At 45.7% G+C, this 14,364-nt stretch overlaps 1 protein-coding gene across 4 annotated transcripts in view; it reads left to right on the top strand.

Moving 5' to 3' along the window:
- The first annotated feature begins 6,756 nt into the window (after window positions 1-6,756).
- Window positions 6,757-14,364, top strand: part of LOC137570370 (cytochrome P450 2K6-like) — a 126,588-nt gene continuing 118,980 nt past the window's right edge. For all 4 annotated transcript variants that reach the window (XM_068279029.1, XM_068279033.1, XM_068279030.1 and 1 more), the window contains exon 1: window positions 6,757-6,833. The gene's annotated coding sequence lies outside the window, so the exon portion shown is untranslated. The remainder of the gene's footprint in view (window positions 6,834-14,364) is intronic.

Raw genomic sequence — 14,364 nt, 5'->3', positions numbered from 1 at the left:
CTGCGCGGCATAGCCCAAGCTCAGCTCGGGCTTACTGCCAGGAAGGTTAAAGGACGCCTGAAGTGAGAAGAATAAGGAGGCTGCCATATTTATTTCCTTCTAAACAATACCAGTTGCCTGGCAGCCCTGCTGATCTATTTGGCTACAGTAGTGTCTAAATAACACCTGAAACAAGCATGCAGCTAATCGCGTCACATCTGACAATATTGTCAGAAACACCTGATCTGCTGCATGCTTGTTTAGGGTCTGTGGATAAAAGTATTAGAGGCAGAGGATCAGCAGGAAAGCCAGGCAACTGGCTGGAAATAAATATGGCAGCCTCAATATCCCTTTCACTGCAGTTCTCCTTTAAAGGTTGCTTATACTTTAATAGGATGTCTAGCTTAAAATATCAACATAAAAAATGTACAAACCTAAAATTAGTTTTTAAGTTGCTTTTAAGTCATTCCAATGTGTTTTTTTACTCAGGTCATACAAGTTTTTCAAGCTTAGGTAATTTGTCAACCAAACGTGATGTGTCTGCTGTTGCTTTCAACATATGTGGGTGGAGCTTCCCTGAGTATAAGGTTTCACTACCTTCCCAGTTTCCAGGGTTTCACTAGCGGTGTAAGATATGTGTTTGCATCCAAAGTGTCCATTTTTATTTCTAGAGGACTGACTGCTAAGCAGGATCATACTGTGAAAGGTAAGCTAGGATTCATGCAGCAACAGATAATAATCTCACCCAGGAAACTTAGATACACACTGGGCCGTATGCAATTCACTTTTTCACCTGCCTTGTCTCCCAGGAGATAATTTTTCTTCTTTGATTTACAATAACTTTTTAGCACTTTGCAATTGAAAAAGTACCAAAAAGTATGGGGAAAAGTACTATCAAAACTATTTTGAGTTTTTTTGCTCTCTGGTGGTTTAAAAGCCATTTTATTGACAAGTTTGAAAATTTCACTTAGGAGAAAACTCAGGTGAAAAAGTTAATTGCATATGGGCCACTATGGCCTGGTGCACACCAAAAACCGCTAGCAGATCCGCAAAATGCTAGCAGATTTTGAAACGCTTTTTCTTCTTTTTCTGTAGCGTTTCAGCTAGCATTTTGCGGTTTTGGGAAGCGTTTTTGGTGTAGTAGATTTCATGTATTGTTACAGTAAAGCGGTTACTGAACAGCTACTGTAACAAAAACCGCCTGGCAAACCGCTCTGATGTAGCATTTTTCAAAACGGTTTGTGTTTTTCCTATACTTTACAATGAGGCAGAAACGCCTCCGCAATCCAAAATCTACAGCAGCCCGGGAGTATGCGTTTCTGCAAAACGCCTCCCACCCTGGTGTGCACCAGCCCATTGAAATACATTACCCAAGCGTATCCGCAGCCGCAAGCGGATCTGAAAACGCGACCGAACCGCTCTGGTGTGCACTAGGCCTTAGTTCTGTTTGCTGCCTGTATCAGCCGAAATATGTTCATGTAAATTATTTGTTTTACCTTCTCCATGTAGTATGAGGGGCCAACAGATTTTGAACATTAATTTATAAACAGATTGTGTAGGTATGCTCTCATACCACATGGGAGAGGTACGATTGGCCATTCATCAGCCAATCAACATTTAAAGTGTGTACTAAACTTAAAGGACAACTGAAGTGAGAGGGTTATGAAAGCTGCCCTATTTATTTCTTTTTAAGCAATACTAGTTGCCTGGCTGCACTGCTGATCCTCCGCCATAAGCAGATCAGATGTTTCTGCCATTATTGTCAGATCTGGCAAGATTAGCTGCATGCTTGTTTCTGGTGTGATTCTGACACTACTGAAGCCAAATAGACCAGCAGGGCTGCTAGGCAACTGAGCTTGCTTAAGGGCTCTTTCACATTAGGGCAGAGTAAGGGTAAAGTTTGCGTTACCCAAGGTGAAATGAAAGTCCATAGACTTTCATTTTAGCTTTCACATATAACGCAGCCTTTTTGTGCGTTGCGTTACACTGCACCCAGGCGCAGTTTTTCGGCCGACGCTAGCTTTATGCGTTACAATGTTAGTCAATGTAAAACGCACACTATGCGTGTTTTTAATCCGTTAACGCAGGCAATCAGTCCCAGAATGCAACAGAGGAACAATGTAGAAAGTTGAAAACTAAAAGAAAAAAAAATTACCTGCGTTTTTCTATGTGCTGTAACGCATTGAAAACGGATTAAAAACGCACACTCACTGCAGTGCAACGCATATCAAAACGCATTAAAAGGCATACAACAAAACGTATGCTTTGAGCGTTCTCCAACGCAAGCTCTGATGTGAAAGAGCCCTAAGGCCTCTTTCACAGTGGGACATTGCGTTTGGTGCAACGTTAAAGTCGCACAATGTGCCACTAATGCATCGCATGTAGGTTATGAAATTGGACGTTATTTTGCACTGCGCTATGTGTCTCTTGGTGCGCCGTTTTCGTGTGAAAGTATTATTATAACGTGCGACTTTAACGTCACTGTGAAAGAGGCCTAAAGGGAGCTTTTACTGTATAAAAAAAAGTTTAAAGGGAACCTGAGGTGAGAGGGATATGCCATATTTATTACCTCGTAAACAATGCCAGTTTCCTGGCAGCACTGTTGATCGTCTAGCATACTCGAAGTAGTGTCTGGGTTAAACCCTGGAACAAGCATACAGTATGGCTAAACTAGTAAAACCTGAGTCAGCTGAGGCAGAGCACCTGATCTGCTGCATGCTTGTTTTAGGGTCTGTGGCTAAAAGTATTAGAGACACAGGATCCAGAGGACTGCCAGACAACTGGTATGGTTTAAAAGGAATTAAATACTGCAGCCTCCATATCCCTCTTAACCTGGGTTCCCTTTAAAGGAATACTGTAGGAGGGTCAGGGGAAAATGAGTTGAAGTTACCTAGGGCTTCTAATGGTCCCCCGCAGGCATCCTGTGCCCGCGCAGCCACTCACTGATGCTCCGGCCCCGCCTCCGGTTCACTTCTGGAATTTCAGACTTTAAAGTCTGGAAACCACTGCGCCTGCACGCCCGTGTCCTCGCTCCTGCTGATGTCACCAGGAGCATACTGCGCAGGCACAGACCATACTAGGCTTGTGCTATAAACTCCTGGTGCCGCCAGTGGGGCTTTAACCAGCCCGCTGCAGATGCTCTTTGCCCGTGCTGTCACTTTAGTGTCCCTCCAGTCCCATGCAGCGTTCCTCTTATGGCCGGCCAACTGGCAAATCGACCGGCCACTGAGCATGCGTGGCCATGCACGTCCTCAATTGCGCTTCCGTCGGCACATGATTTTTAACTCTTTCAGGCAGAGAAAGAAAAAAAGGAACACAGCATAGTTATTTGTGTGCTAAGCACTGTACATCAGAGATGCTCATCCGGATCCGGGTAAACCTGGGTATCTGACCATTTTTCCGCTATCCGGGTCAGATCCGGATACCTGGGCCCAGATCCGGATAGCTATCTGCGGATATCTGGCCGCATAACTTGGGTACCCGCGGATATCCAACGGATATCCGGATCTGGGTAGTGAAAGTAAGGAGATGATGCCATTGAGCCAATCAGAGGGCTCCCAGCAGAAGCCCTAGCAACCAATCACAGAGGGGAACCCTGGCCAGCCCCACCTGACCTCATTGAGCCAATCAGAGGCCTCCCAGCCTAAGCCCTGGCACCCTCAGAAGGTCTGCCGTGTCAGTGTCGACCCCAGCGGGCAGCCTACCCTCAGTCAGCGAGCTTTTCGCTCCAGGCGCCACAATTGAACTCAGGGCTGTTAGCCGCAAGGAGTTTGAGGAGTATGTTCTGGGTTTTGAGGAGGGATGAGCATGAGGAGTTCAAGAGGCTGAAGCAAGCTGGCGCTGGCTCCCACCGCCACAGTGCCACAGGCCACTGCTGCTGATACCACCACCTATATTCAACCCAAAACACAATTGAGGTGTCATTTTTTGGAGGTGTCTGGGCTGAAAACTGTCATGTCCCAGTTGTGCGGTTGGACTTTGGACACAATGGGCTCTATTCATAAAAAAGTTGTGGCGAAAAAACTACTGGAGGGAAAATACCGCAGCGGTATTTTACACTTCTGGGTGGTCATTCAAAAAAATCTTGCCAGCTGCGATGCAAGTGCGGAGATCTCCCGCTGAAGGCTGGCGGTAAGCTGTCGGAAGGCATGCGGAAACACTTCAGCCGACAGTCCCTCCGTGCACTGCTCTCTCTGGGAGGTCTGTCCCATTCACTTGTATGTAATCCGCAAAATCAGAGGAAGCAGTATTTCCCGTCCACATACCGCTTCCTCTAAACTTTATGAATGGCCATTTTGTTACTTTCTTCTAGATAAATCTAGAAAAACACTGGAGAAGGCGGAAATTTCTCGCTCTGCTGGGGGACTGTAGATTTTCATGCGGGAACAGCTTTTATGAATGCCCACTTTGCTAAATGGACGGGAAAATCCGCTGTTTTGAGCGGAAAACTTGCGGTAAGGTTTTATGAATAGAGCCCATTGTCAGAAACACCTGGGGCTCGATTCACAAAGCGGTGATAACCCAGTTATCACGCCTAAAAGACTTTAGGCGTGATAACCTTTGCACCACTGAGTTATCACCGATTTTTGCTCTAACTCGCGCGAAGTTTCCGCGTACGCGCAAAGTCCCATAGAGCTTAACCGCTTGCCGCCCGCGTCACGCCAGCAGGCGTGGCTGCGGCGGCAGCCCCAGGACCAGCTAACGCCAATTGGCGTAAAGTCCTGGGGCAGCAGTTTACGGGAGATCGCGCGCACGATGCGCGCGCATCTCCCGCTTGGTGGGCGGAGCCGAGCTCCGCCTTCAGTCTCCGAGCGACGATTGCCGCTCGGGAGACTGTTACACGGCGAAACCGCCGTGTATTTACATGTGCAGCGCTGCGATCAGCAGCAGCGCTGCACTGGGGACAGCCGTGTGACACGGCTGTCCCCATGGGGGACAAGAGAGCGATCGGCTCTCATAGGCAGAAGCCTATGACAGCCGATCGCCGTGATTGGCCGGCTGGGGGGAGGGAGGGGATTTAGAAAAAAAAAAAAAGAAAATGTCCAAAAATATTTAAAAAAAACCAAACAAATATTTATTTAAAAAAAAATAAACACAGGGGGGGCGATCAGACCTCACCAACAGAGAGCTCTGTTGGTGGGGAGAAAAGGGGGGGGGGGAGATCACTTGTGTGCAGAGGTATACGGCCCTGCAGCTTGGCCTTAAAGCTGCAGTGGCCAATTAATGTAAAATTAGGCTGGTCACTAGGGGGGTTTACCACCATGGTCCTCAAGAGGTTAATGGAAGCTTCGCGCGAAGCGGGGGCCGCTGCGCGTGCAAAACTTTGCGCGCGGAAAATTCGCGCGAGTTGCTTCTTATCATGCCTAAAGTGAGTTTAGGCGTGATAAGGGGCTTTTCACTGGCGTGCAAACACTTTGCACCGCTTTGTGAATCAAGCCCCTGATCTGCTGCATGCTTGTTTAGGGTCTGTGGATAAAAGTATTAGAGGCAGAGGATCAGCAGGAAAGCCAGGCAACTGGCTGGAAATAAATATGGCAGCCTCAATATCCCTTTCACTGCAGTTCTCCTTTAAAGGTTGCTTATACTTTAATAGGATGTCTAGCTTAACCACTTAAGCCCAACTGGACGAGATTTCTCGTCCAGTTGGGCTGCGCGCACTCCCACGGGTCGCGCGCGCTCCCACGGGCCCCCCGTGCTCGCCCCCGCTGCTGGCCGCTAGCCCACCGATCAGTGAAAGGGATTATAAATCCCTTTCGCTGATCGGACCCCCCCGGAGAAAAGCCGACAGCATCTCTTCAGATGCTGCGGCTTTTCTGAGCTCTGGGCTCCTTTCTTCTGCCTGGGAGCGAGATCGATCGCTCCCAGGACTTTTTGATTCTGGCCATCTTGTGGCCAAATAGCAAATTACACCTGAAAAAAAAAAATTTCAAATTAAACATATAAATATATTAAAAAAAACCCTGTTTACCTCCCACACCAAAAAATACCCACATACAAGTTTAAATAAAAAAAAAAAAAAAAATTACAATAATAAAAAAAAAAAAAAAAAAAAACATAAATAGTTACCTAAGGGTCTGAACTTTTTAAATATGCATGTCAAAGGAGTATATCAATATGCTTTAATAAATTATGGGCTTCTAAACAGTGATGGACGCAAAACGGAAAAAATGCACCTTTATTTCCAAATAAAATATTGTCGCCATACATTGTGATAGGGACATAATTTTAACGGTGAAATACCCGGGGCATATGGGCAAATAAAATACGTGAGTTTTAATTATGGAGGCATGTATTATTTTTAAACTATAATGGCTGAAAACTGAGAAATAATGAATTTTTTCCATTTTTTTTTCTTATTCTTCCTGTTAAAATGCATTTACAGTAAAGTGGCTCTTAGCAAAATATACCACCCACAGAAAGCCTAATTGGTGGCGGAAAAAACAAGATATAGATCAATTAATTGTGATGAGGAGTGATAAAGTTATTGGCAAATGAATGGGGGGTGAAAGTTGTTCGGATGTAAAAAAATTTCAACCCTTCGGGCTTAAGTGGTTAAAATATCAACATAAAAAATGTACAAACCTAAAATTCGTTTTTAAGTTACTTTTAAGTCATTCCAATGTGTTTTTTTACTCAGGTCATACAAGTTTTTCAAGCTTAGGTAATTTGTCAACCAAACATGATGTGTCTGCTGTTGCTTTCAACATATGTGGGTGGAGCTTCCCTGAGTATAAGGTTTCACTACCTTCCCAGTTTCCAGGGTTTCACTAGCGGTGTAAGATATGTGTTTGCATCCAAAGTGTCCATTTTTATTTCTAGAGGACTGACTGCTAAGCAGGATCATACTGTGAAAGGTAAGCTAGGATTCATGCAGCAACAGATAATAATCTCACCCAGGAAACTTAGATACACACTGGGCCGTATGCAATTCACTTTTTCACCTGCCTTGTCTCCCAGGAGATAATTTTTCTTCTTTGATTTACAATAACTTTTTAGCACTTTGCAATTGAAAAAGTACCAAAAAGTATGGGGAAAAGTACTATCAAAACTATTTTGAGTTTTTTTGCTCTCTGGTGGTTTAAAAGCCATTTTATTGACAAGTTTGAAAATTTCACTTAGGAGAAAACTCAGGTGAAAAAGTTAATTGCATATGGGCCACTATGGCCTGGTGCACACCAAAAACCGCTAGCAGATCCGCAAAATGCTAGCAGATTTTGAAACGCTTTTTCTTCTTTTTCTGTAGCGTTTCAGCTAGCATTTTGCGGTTTTGGGAAGCGTTTTTGGTGTAGTAGATTTCATGTATTGTTACAGTAAAGCGGTTACTGAACAGCTACTGTAACAAAAACCGCCTGGCAAACCGCTCTGATGTAGCATTTTTCAGAGCGGTTTGTGTTTTTCCTATACTTTACAATGAGGCAGAAACGCCTCCGCAATCCAAAATCTGCAGCAGCCCGGGAGTAAGCGTTTCTGCAAAACGCCTCCCGCTCTGGTGTGCACCAGCCCATTGAAATACATTACCCTAGCGTATCCGCAGCCGCAAGCGGATCTGAAAACGCGACCGAACCGCTCTGGTGTGCACTAGGCCTTAGTTCTGTTTGCTGCCTGTATCAGCTGAAATATGTTCATGTAAATTATTTGTTTTACCTTCTCCATGTAGTATGAGGGGCCAACAGATTTTGAACATTAATTTATAAACAGATTGTGTAGGTATGCTCTCATACCACATGGGAGAGGTACGATTGGCCATTCATCAGCCAATCAACATTTAAAGTGTGTACTAAACTTAAAGGACAACTGAAGTGAGAGGGTTATGAAAGCTGCCCTATTTATTTCTTTTTAAGCAATACTAGTTGCCTGGCTGCACTGCTGATCCTCCGCCATAAGCAGATCAGATGTTTCTGCCATTATTGTCAGATCTGGCAAGATTAGCTGCATGCTTGTTTCTGGTGTGATTCTGACACTACTGAAGCCAAATAGACCAGCAGGGCTGCTAGGCAACTGAGCTTGCTTAAGGGCTCTTTCACATTAGGGCAGATTTTCTGCGTTTCAACGCAAAGGGTAAAGTTTGCGTTACCCAAGATGAAATGAAAGTCCATAGACTTTCATTTTAGCTTTCACATATAACGCAGCCTTTTTGTGCGTTGCGTTACACTGCACCCAGGCGCAGTTTTTCGGCCGACGCTAGCTTTATGCGTTACAATGTTAGTCAATGTAAAACGCACACTATGCGCGTTTTTAATCCGTTAACGCAGGCAATCAGTCCCAGAATGCAACAGAGGAACAATGTAGAAAGTTGAAAACTAAAAGAAAAAAAAATTACCTGCGTTTTTCTATGTGCTGTAACGCATTGAAAACGGATTAAAAACGCACACTCACTGCAGTGCAACGCATATCAAAACGCATTAAAAGGCATACAACAAAACGTATGCTTTGAGCGTTCTCCAACGCAAGCTCTGATGTGAAAGAGCCCTAAGGCCTCTTTCACAGTGGGACATTGCGTTTGGTGCAACGTTAAAGTCGCACAATGTGCCACTAATGCATCGCATGTAGGTTATGAAATTGGACGTTATTTTGCACTGCGCTATGTGTCTCTTGGTGCGCCGTTTTCGTGTGAAAGTATTATTATAACGTGCGACTTTAACGTCACTGTGAAAGAGGCCTAAAGGGAGCTTTTACTGTATAAAAAAAGAGTTTAAAGGGAACCTGAGGTGAGAGGGATATGCCATATTTATTACCTCGTAAACAATGCCAGTTTCCTGGCAGCACTGTTGATCGTCTAGCATACTCGAAGTAGTGTCTGGGTTAAACCCTGGAACAAGCATACAGTATGGCTAAACTAGTAAAACCTGAGTCAGCTGAGGCAGAGCACCTGATCTGCTGCATGCTTGTTTTAGGGTCTGTGGCTAAAAGTATTAGACACAGGATCCAGAGGACTGCCAGACAACTGGTATGGTTTAAAAGGAATTAAATACTGCAGTCTCCATATCCCTGGTTTCCCTTTAAAGGAATACTGTAGGGGGGGTCAGGGGAAAATGAGTTGAACTTACCCGGGGTTTCTAATGGTCCCCCGCAGACATCCTGTGCCCGCACAGCCACTCACCAATGCTCTGGCCCCGCCTCTGGCTCACTTCTGGAATTTCCGACTTTAAAGTCTGGAAACCACTACGCCTGTGTTGCCGTGTCCTCGCTCCCTCTGATGTCACCAGGAGCATACTGCGCAGGCACAGACCATACTAGGCTTGTGCTATACACTCCTGGTGCCGTCAGTGGGGCTTGAACCAGCCCGCTGCAGCTGCTCTTTGCCCGTGCTGTCACTAAGTGTCCCTCCAGTCCCTTGCAGTGTTCCTCTTATGGCCGGCCAACTGGCAAATCGACCGGCCACTGAGCATGTGTGGCCATGCAAGTCCTCAATTGCGCTCCCGTCGGCACATGATTTTTAACTCTTTCAGGCAGAGAAAGGAAAAAAAGGAACACAGCATAGTTATTTGTGTGCTAGGCACTGTACATCAGAGATGCTCATCCGGATCCGGGTACCCGGGTAAACCCGGGTATCTGACCATTTTTCCGCTATCCGGGTCAGATCCGGATACCTGGACCCAGATCCGGATAGCTATATGCGGATATCTGGCTGCATAACCTGAGTACCCGCGGATATCCGACGGATATCCGGATCCGGGTAGTGAAAGTAAGGAGATGTCATTGAGCCAATCAGAGGGCTCCCAACAGAAGCCCTAGCAACCAATCAGAGGAGAACCCTGGCCAGCCCCACCTGACCTCATTGAGCCAATCAGAGGCCTCCCAGCCTTAGCCCTGGCACCCTCAGAAGGTCTGCCGTGTCAGTGTCGACCCCAGCGGGCAGCCTACCCTCAGTCAGCGAGCTTTTCACTCCAGGCGCCACGATTGAACTCAGGGCTGTTAGCCGCAAGGAGTTTGAGGAGGATGTTCTGGGTTTTGAGGAGGGATGAGCATGAGGAGTTCAAGAGGCTGAAGCAAGCTGGCGCTGGCTCCCACCGCCACAGTGCCACAGGCCACTGCTGCTGATACCACCACCTATATTCAACCTAAAACACAATTGCGGTGTCATTTTTTGGAGGTGTCTGGGCTGAAAACTGCCATGTCCCAGTTGTGCGGTTGGACTTTGGACACAATGTGGGCTGCACGGCCGTCGACCACTGTCTGGAACCTATACTGATAATAATTTACCGGCCCTTTTTTTTTTTCAATTTATGTTAACAAAATAATAAATTAATGTTTCCCTTGAAAAAAACATGATGCTACATGCATCATTTACCCTAAAACCCTTTTTAAAGCTATTTAAAGGGCAGTTCTGTTTTTTGTATCCGGGTACCCGAATAGGTCGGGTACCCGCGGGTAATCTGGTCGGATATCCGAATTCACTCAGATATCCACAAGGTCGGATCCGGGTATCTGGGTACCCGGATCCAGGCGGGTATTAAAAAGTACTACCCAAGCAACCCTGCTGTACATACACATGTCTATCTCATCATGTCACATGTCACTTCGTGTATCCTTTAAATGCTTAAATACATAAAATTCAACTTAAAAGGTTAAACAAATATATGAAACGGATTCATTACATGCAAAGCGAGATATTCCAAGCCTTTCTGTTACTCTGGGTGTTTAAAGTCCTATCCAATAGAGCCACATTAATCCATGCCATGCGCTGATGAGGATTAGTCCAAAAAACAGTCTGAGGCCAGAAACCCACTTGGAGCGATTTCTAATCGCTAGCAATTTGAAAAAGCTCTTACTAATGCAATGCTATGGGGGATTTTTATAAAATCAAATCGCTCAAGTGGGATCACACCTATAGCATTACATTAGCAAGAGTTTTCAAATCACAAATTGCTCCTAGTGGGTTTCTGGCCTGAATGCATGTTGGCTTATTGTGACTCTACACCATTAAGAAGATGACACATCATCGCAGACCTGGGACAAGGTCCTCCAGCACCCAAGGCTGAGACACCAAAGTGCGCCTCCCACCCCAGCCGTCACACTGATTGCTATGACTAAGAGGCACCCCAGGCGGATCAGTGAATAATGGCGCACAGTGCCTATGCATAAAAATGCCGCCGCATTAAAAATATACGCTTATCGCTATTTATCGTTAGCACTGCTTAACCCCCTTGGCGGTATGAAAAATACCGCCAGGGGGCAGCGCAGCAGTTTTTTTTTTTTTTTTTTTTTTTAAATCATGTAGCAAGCCCAGGGCTCGCTACATGATAGCCGCTGCTCAGCGGCATCCCCCCAGCCCCGCCGATCGCCTCCGGCGATAGGCGATCAGGAAATCCCGTTCAAAGAACGGGATTTCCTGGAGGGCTTCCCCATGGCGCCATGGCGACGGGGCGGGATGACGTCACCGACGTCGGGACGTCATTGGGAGACCCGATCCACCCCTTGGCGCTGCCTGGCACTGATTGGCCAGGCAGCGCAGGGGTCTGAGGGGGGGGCGCGCCGCACCGGATAGCGGCGATCGGGCGTGCGGCGGCGGCGATCGGGGTGCTGGCGCAGCTAGCAGAGTGCTAGCTGCGTCCAGCAAAAAAAAATGTACATCGGCCCAGCAGGGCCTGAGCGGCACCTTCCGGCGGCTTACCCCGTGTCACACACGGGGTTACCGCTAAGGAGGTTAATGGCACACAGGGAAAAAAAAACGGCACACAGTAACATTATTTATCAATAGCGCCGTCCATATGCCAAACAGCACACGTTATTGCACACAGTAACGTTATTTATCAATAGCTAACCTACATAAGCCAAACTGCAGATGTTATTTAACTGCAAAATGGTAAATGGATTTAATGTAACACTGTCGAGGTTAGGCACCACCAGGGGGGTGCTTGGGGTTAGGCACCACCAGGGGGGTGCTTGGGGTTAGACACTACCAGGGGGGTGCTTGGGGTTAGACACTACCAGGGGGGTGCTTGGGGTTAGACACTACCAGGGGGGTGCTTGGGGTTGGGCACCACCAGGGGGGTGCTTGGGGTTGGGCACCACCAGGGGGGTGCTTGGGGTTGGGCACCACCAGGGAAGTGGTTAGGCACCACCAGGGGGGTGGTTAGGGTTAGGCACCTCCAGGAAAGGGGTTAGGCACCACCAGGAGGGGGGGGGGTCTAGGGGTTAGGGATAGGTACGGAGGGTTCTGTGTGTTAACTCTAATTTTCAATAAAATAAACAGAGCTAAATAACAATAAGGCTTTAATGTGAAATAGCGATATGCGACAAACTGATTAGCGGCACCACCGTGCACCATTATCCGCAGGCGCCATTTTCAGATGGATCTACCCCAGGGCCCCCAACACCCCAACTTAATCTGTAGTTATCTGGCTTGCACTCACTGCCATGCATCCCCTTTTCTTATTTCTCTCCGCTTTAAACACAAAAGGGGAATGATAGCTGAGTGAGTTGTGCGCCCCCTCCTACACTGCGCCCTGAGGCTGGAGCCTCTCTCGCCTCTGCCTCAGCCTGACCCTGCATCACTGCATTCCAGCGGTTCGGGAGATGTTTTGAATGCAGGGACAACAAAGCAAATTAATTGCATATTCTGCAGTGAAGCACTATGGGACACCGCCGAAGCACACACCAACCTGAAAAATCGCAAATACCTTTTGTTTTAAGAAGGCACAATTCTGTTTTTTCTCTATTTGAAAACCCCAAAATCAAAACCTCAGACCATTAGAATATTGTGAAAATATTGAATATCCTAGGCTCAAAGTGTCAGACTCTAATCAGCTAATTCATCCAAAACACCTGCAAAGGGTTCCCTATTTCATAGATTAGCTTCACCTTTTAAGAATTACAGAAAGAAATGGACTTTTGCACAATATTCAAATTTTTCGAGTTTTATTTGTAATTGCGTAGCAAAGGGAATGCAATATTATTGTAATGGTGCGTTCACATCTGTACTCCAGCAGTGCAACAGAACCCGAAGGAATAACACAAGGTATGCTGTGTGGTAGCGGACAAAATGCCCGTTTTATAATCAGAGTGAAGCATACTTTTCATAAACTGATTGCTTGACTGCATCGCACAATGCCCGTTTTCCCTTCCACTGTGTAGCTATGCTGATTTTACAGGGTATGCAACACAATTCCCTTGTGTGAGCACAGCCAGTTTTGCTTAGCCAATGATAGGCTAATTTTATCACCCCCATGCAGTATGAGGGCAGACAGATTTTGTATACTAGGAACAAATAGGGCTCGATTCACAAAGCGGTGATAACCTAGTTAAAGACTTTAGGCGTGATAACCATTTTATCATGCCTAAACTCAGTTTAGGCATGATAAGTTTAGACATGATAAGTTTAGATTGCACGCAAAGCAGCGCCATTAAACTCTATGCAAAGTGCACCAGACTTTGCTAGCGCAAAACTTTTGATCAGCTGTGCACTGCAGTGCTAACCCAGTTGGTGCTTAAACTTATCACGCCTAAAAACTTATCACGCTTAAAAACTTATCATGCCTAAAAACTTATCACGCCTAAACTTATCACGCCTAAACTGAGTTTAGGCGTGATAAAGGGCTTTTCACTAGCGTGCTAACTGTTAGCACCGCTTTGTGAATCAGGCCCATGGTGTAGGAAAGCTCTCAGGCTGGGTTCACACATAGCATAAAAGGCTGCGTTTTATAGCATGGTTTATATTAATTTTGTGGGCTTTTATTTAGCGTTTTGGGTGCATTTGCAATGCGTTTTTCATCCATTTTGCGTGGCAGAATCATCAGCATCTCATTGGAGATCTCTAATAAAGATGTTACGTGATCCTAGGCTACAGGATCAATACAGGTAGCAATACCGATTTTTCATATTTTTAGTCTACAAATGTAGTGTGTTGATAGTTTTATGCGTTTGTGGTTCGCTACTACAAAACGTATATGCGTTTTTCATGCGTTTTTCATTTGCATTTCATGCAAATCACTAGGAAGACAACAGTAAGAAAAAAAATGCATCGCTTAACATTTTTTTTTAATGCAAAAACGCATATAAAATGCATACCGTTGCGTTCCCATTGACTTTCATTGTGTGCATTTTGGCAGCGTTCCTGCATATTATGCAACAGAGCCACCTTTTTTGAAAAGCCATGCTGTAAAATGCATAGAAAATGCATGTGTTTTTTTTTTTGTTTTTTTTTTTTAAATGTATTTTTCCCTGTGGCCCATAGACTTTCATTAGCGAGAAAAATGCAACGTTTTAAGCAACACTAGCATTTCTGCTATGTGTGCACCCAGCCTCATACTACATCTAGGTCATAAAATTGGCCAGTAATTGGCCAATCAAAATTGGATGTGTGCGCGCGTGATTAGGTTTGGTTCACACTAGTCTTTTTCCCAGTGCAGACAGCAAAGGGGGACTAACTTTGCTGCAAAACAG

Source organism: Hyperolius riggenbachi, chromosome 4 (assembly GCF_040937935.1).
Source record: "Hyperolius riggenbachi isolate aHypRig1 chromosome 4, aHypRig1.pri, whole genome shotgun sequence".
NCBI lineage: Eukaryota > Metazoa > Chordata > Amphibia > Anura > Hyperoliidae > Hyperolius > Hyperolius riggenbachi.
Note: the sequence above shows the minus strand (reverse complement) of the source record. Positions and strands in the feature narration are given on the sequence as shown.